This window comes from Eucyclogobius newberryi, unplaced genomic scaffold (assembly GCF_026437365.1).
Source record: "Eucyclogobius newberryi isolate DKJ021-1_F unplaced genomic scaffold, fEucNew1.0.hap1 SCAF_11, whole genome shotgun sequence".
Classification (NCBI taxonomy): Eukaryota; Metazoa; Chordata; class Actinopteri; order Gobiiformes; family Gobiidae; genus Eucyclogobius; species Eucyclogobius newberryi.
In genome coordinates, this window is record NW_027315735.1 from 11666418 (window position 1) to 11671417 (window position 5000).

At 43.4% G+C, this 5000-nt stretch overlaps 2 non-coding genes across 2 annotated transcripts; both read right to left on the bottom strand.

Moving 5' to 3' along the window:
- Window positions 1-2148: 2148 nt before the first annotated feature.
- trnag-ucc (transfer RNA glycine (anticodon UCC)) lies at window positions 2149-2220 on the bottom strand. Its single transcript has one exon. It is a non-coding gene; the product is annotated as a tRNA-Gly (tRNA).
- A 422-nt stretch (window positions 2221-2642) lies between these two features.
- trnas-aga (transfer RNA serine (anticodon AGA)) lies at window positions 2643-2724 on the bottom strand. The gene has a single exon. It is a non-coding gene; the product is annotated as a tRNA-Ser (tRNA).
- Between the last annotated feature and the right edge of the window lie 2276 nt (window positions 2725-5000).

Sequence of the window (5000 nt, forward strand, 5' to 3'; positions counted from 1 at the left end):
CATCACACACTTGAGCAGAAGAAGCCATTACTCTCAGGATTTAAATCTACGTGGGGAGACCCCAAAAGAACTCTTTGGCCTCATTAGTCATCCCTGTCAAGGCGTTGCTGAATAATCTCATGTGTTATAAACATCTTGGACTTAGGCTAAAATGCTATGCTGCACCTTACCACCCAAGTACGCTTGTAGTTTGGGAATTTTGTTCACTGACAATTGCCAGAAAACCTTTTTGATTCTGAAAATAGAGCTTATTTGAGCGTTTCTTCTATAACGTAACACAGCGCCATCGGAACCTTTTCTTGTGCGTGTGTATGGGTTGTAGACTTTTTTTCCTGCCGCCAAAAGTAGGAGGAGTTTTGAGGCCAAAGCGCATGCTTCTAAAGTTCAGAGGGATGGCAATGTCAACCAAGAGTCCGCAGTTGAATACTTATTTACTTTGCAAAGATCGATCGATCGATCGAAAGAAATCAAAAGCCATAGGCTTAAAAATGGGGCACTGGCAAAGTAAACAAAATCCCATCACACACTTGAGCAGAAGAAGCCATTACTCTCAGGATTTAAATCTACGTGGGGAGACCCCAAAAGAACTCTTTGGCCTCATTAGTCATCCCTGTCAAGGCGTTGCTGAATAATCTCATGTGTTATAAACATCTTGGACTTAGGCTAAAATGCTATGCTGCACCTTACCACCCAAGTACGCTTGTAGTTTGGGAATTTTGTTCACTGACAATTGCCAGAAAACCTTTTTGATTCTGAAAATAGAGCTTATTTGAGCGTTTCTTCTATAACGTAACACAGCGCCATCGGAACCTTTTCTTGTGCGTGTGTATGGGTTGTAGCCTTTTTTTCCTGCCGCCAAAAGTAGGAGGAGTTTTGAGGCCAAAGCGCATGCTTCTAAAGTTCAGAGGGATGGCAATGTCAACCAAGAGTCCGCAGTTGAATACTTATTTACTTTGCAAAGATCGATCGATCGATCGAAAGAAATCAAAAGCCATAGGCTTAAAAATGGGGCACTGGCAAAGTAAACAAAATCCCATCACACACTTGAGCAGAAGAAGCCATTACTCTCAGGATTTAAATCTACGTGGGGAGACCCCAAAAGAACTCTTTGGCCTCATTAGTCATCCCTGTCAAGGCGTTGCTGAATAATCTCATGTGTTATAAACATCTTGGACTTAGGCTAAAATGCTATGCTGCACCTTACCACCCAAGTACGCTTGTAGTTTGGGAATTTTGTTCACTGACAATTGCCAGAAAACCTTTTTGATTCTGAAAATAGAGCTTATTTGAGCGTTTCTTCCATAACGTAACACAGCGCCATCGGAACCTTTTCTTGTGCGTGTGTATGGGTTGTAGCCTTTTTTTCCTGCCGCCAAAAGTAGGAGGAGTTTTGAGGCCAAAGCGCATGCTTCTAAAGTTCAGAGGGATGGCAATGTCAACCAAGAGTCCGCAGTTGAATACTTATTTACTTTGCAAAGATCGATCGATCGATCGAAAGAAATCAAAAGCCATAGGCTTAAAAATGGGGCACTGGCAAAGTAAACAAAATCCCATCACACACTTGAGCAGAAGAAGCCATTACTCTCAGGATTTAAATCTACGTGGGGAGACCCCAAAAGAACTCTTTGGCCTCATTAGTCATCCCTGTCAAGGCGTTGCTGAATAATCTCATGTGTTATAAACATCTTGGACTTAGGCTAAAATGCTATGCTGCACCTTACCACCCAAGTACGCTTGTAGTTTGGGAATTTTGTTCACTGACAATTGCCAGAAAACCTTTTTGATTCTGAAAATAGAGCTTATTTGAGCGTTTCTTCTATAACGTAACACAGCGCCATCGGACCGGACCACTCGGGCTGCCTCTGTGGCGCAACGGTAGCGCGTCTGACTCCAGATCAGAAAGTTGCGTGTTCAACTTCACGTCAGCGTCATGTACTTTGTTGATTCTTGTTATAGTGGGTGAACAGCATTCACTCATTCATGTTATGGGGCTGTTTCATACCTGTCACTCCGCAATCATGCGATCTGCCAAGAGGATTAGTTCAAATGCTCTAATACTCAACTGTTTGACAGTTTGGCCATTGCCCTCTGAGAGCTTTAGTTGTGAATGAAACTGCATATACACATGTATAACTCAAAAGTACAACATGCGATGGCCGGGAATCGAACCCGGGTCAACTGCTTGGAAGGCAGCTATGCTTACCACTATACCACCATCCCAAGGACACATGCTTTCGCAGTGCCGTGTCGCAAATCGGCGCCTGTAATTGATATCTAAAGTTCCATGCACACGGAACATGGTTTGAAGATAATTACTATCATAGAAACGCCTTTTTTTGCACGGTTTCGCTGGTCGCATTTCTTGTCCAACTGAGCAACAGGTAGGGTGGCCGAGTGGTCTAAGGCGCTGGATTTAGGTTCCAGTCTCTTCGAAGACGTGAGTTTAAATCCCACCGCTGCCAGTTCGCATGCCGAACGTCAAGAGCAGGGCTGTGTGATGTCTGTCAGCAGCGCTTCCGTTTGAGTTTAGCTTTCATAAAATACATATTCTAAATCTGGCCCTGGTCAAAAGCCAACCAGGGATTCTTTACTTCCGCCAAATGGCCTGCCAGCAGGGGCCCGTACGGGAACAACATGAACCACGTTGTTGGCAGGATTCGAACCTGCACGGGAAATTCCCAATGGATTTCTAGTCCATCGCATTAACCACTCGGCCACAACAACTCATTAGCTGCTTACGGGAACCTTTTCTTGTGCGTGTGTATGGGTTGTAGCCTTTTTTTCCTGCCGCCAAAAGTAGGAGGAGTTTTGAGGCCAAAGCGCATGCTTCTAAAGTTCAGAGGGATGGCAATGTCAACCAAGAGTCCGCAGTTGAATACTTATTTACTTTGCAAAGATCGATCGATCGATCGAAAGAAATCAAAAGCCATAGGCTTAAAAATGGGGCACTGGCAAAGTAAACAAAATCCCATCACACACTTGAGCAGAAGAAGCCATTACTCTCAGGATTTAAATCTACGTGGGGAGACCCCAAAAGAACTCTTTGGCCTCATTAGTCATCCCTGTCAAGGCGTTGCTGAATAATCTCATGTGTTATAAACATCTTGGACTTAGGCTAAAATGCTATGCTGCTCCTTACCACCCAAGTACGCTTGTAGTTTGGGAATTTTGTTCACTGACAATTGCCAGAAAACCTTTTTGATTCTGAAAATAGAGCTTATTTGAGCGTTTCTTCTATAACGTAACACAGCGCCATCGGAACCTTTTCTTGTGCGTGTGTATGGGTTGTAGCCTTTTTTTCCTGCCGCCAAAAGTAGGAGGAGTTTTGAGGCCAAAGCGCATGCTTCTGAAGTTCAGAGGGATGGCAATGTCAATCAAGAGTCCCCAGTTGAATACTTATTTACTTTGCAAAGATCGATCGATCGATCGATCGAAGGAAATCAAAAGCCATAGGCTTAAAAATGGGGCACTGGCAAAGTAAACAAAATCCCATCACACACTTGAGCAGAAGAAGCCATTACTCTCAGGATTTAAATCTACGTGGGGAGACCCCAAAAGAACTCTTTGGCCTCATTAGTCATCCCTGTCAAGGCGTTGCTGAATAATCTCATGTGTTATAAACATCTTGGACTTAGGCTAAAATGCTATGCTGCACCTTACCACCCAAGTACGCTTGTAGTTTGGGAATTTTGTTCACTGACAATTGCCAGAAAACCTTTTTGATTCTGAAAATAGAGCTTATTTGAGCGTTTCTTCTATAACGTAACACAGCGCCATCGGAACCTTTTCTTGTGCGTGTGTATGGGTTGTAGCCTTTTTTTCCTGCCGCCAAAAGTAGGAGGAGTTTTGAGGCCAAAGCGCATGCTTCTAAAGTTCAGAGGGATGGCAATGTCAACCAAGAGTCCGCAGTTGAATACTTATTTACTTTGCAAAGATCGATCGATCGATCGAAAGAAATCAAAAGCCATAGGCTTAAAAATGGGGCACTGGCAAAGTAAACAAAATCCCATCACACACTTGAGCAGAAGAAGCCATTACTCTCAGGATTTAAATCTACGTGGGGAGACCCCAAAAGAACTCTTTGGCCTCATTAGTCATCCCTGTCAAGGCGTTGCTGAATAATCTCATGTGTTATAAACATCTTGGACTTAGGCTAAAATGCTATGCTGCTCCTTACCACCCAAGTACGCTTGTAGTTTGGGAATTTTGTTCACTGACAATTGCCAGAAAACCTTTTTGATTCTGAAAATAGAGCTTATTTGAGCGTTTCTTCTATAACGTAACACAGCGCCATCGGAACCTTTTCTTGTGCGTGTGTATGGGTTGAAGCCTTTTTTTCCTGCCGCCAAAAGTAGGAGGAGTTTTGAGGCCAAAGCGCATGCTTCTAAAGTTCAGAGGGATGGCAATGTCAACCAAGAGTCCGCAGTTGAATACTTATTTACTTTGCAACGATCGATCGATCGATCGAAAGAAATCAAAAGCCATAGGCTTAAAAATGGGGCACTGGCAAAGTAAACAAAATCCCATCACACACTTGAGCAGAAGAAGCCATTACTCTCAGGATTTAAATCTACGTGGGGAGACCCCAAAAGAACTCTTTGGCCTCATTAGTCATCCCTGTCAAGGCGTTGCTGAATAATCTCATGTGTTATAAACATCTTGGACTTAGGCTAAAATGCTATGCTGCACCTTACCACCCAAGTACGCTTGTAGTTTGGGAATTTTGTTCACTGACAATTGCCAGAAAACCTTTTTGATTCTGAAAATAGAGCTTATTTGAGCGTTTCTTCTATAACGTAACACAGCGCCATCGGAACCTTTTCTTGTGCGTGTGTATGGGTTGTAGCCTTTTTTTCCTGCCGCCAAAAGTAGGAGGAGTTTTGAGGCCAAAGCGCATGCTTCTAAAGTTCAGAGGGATGGCAATGTCAACCAAGAGTCCGCAGTTGAATACTTATTTACTTTGCAAAGATCGATCGATCGATCGAAAGAAATCAAAAGCC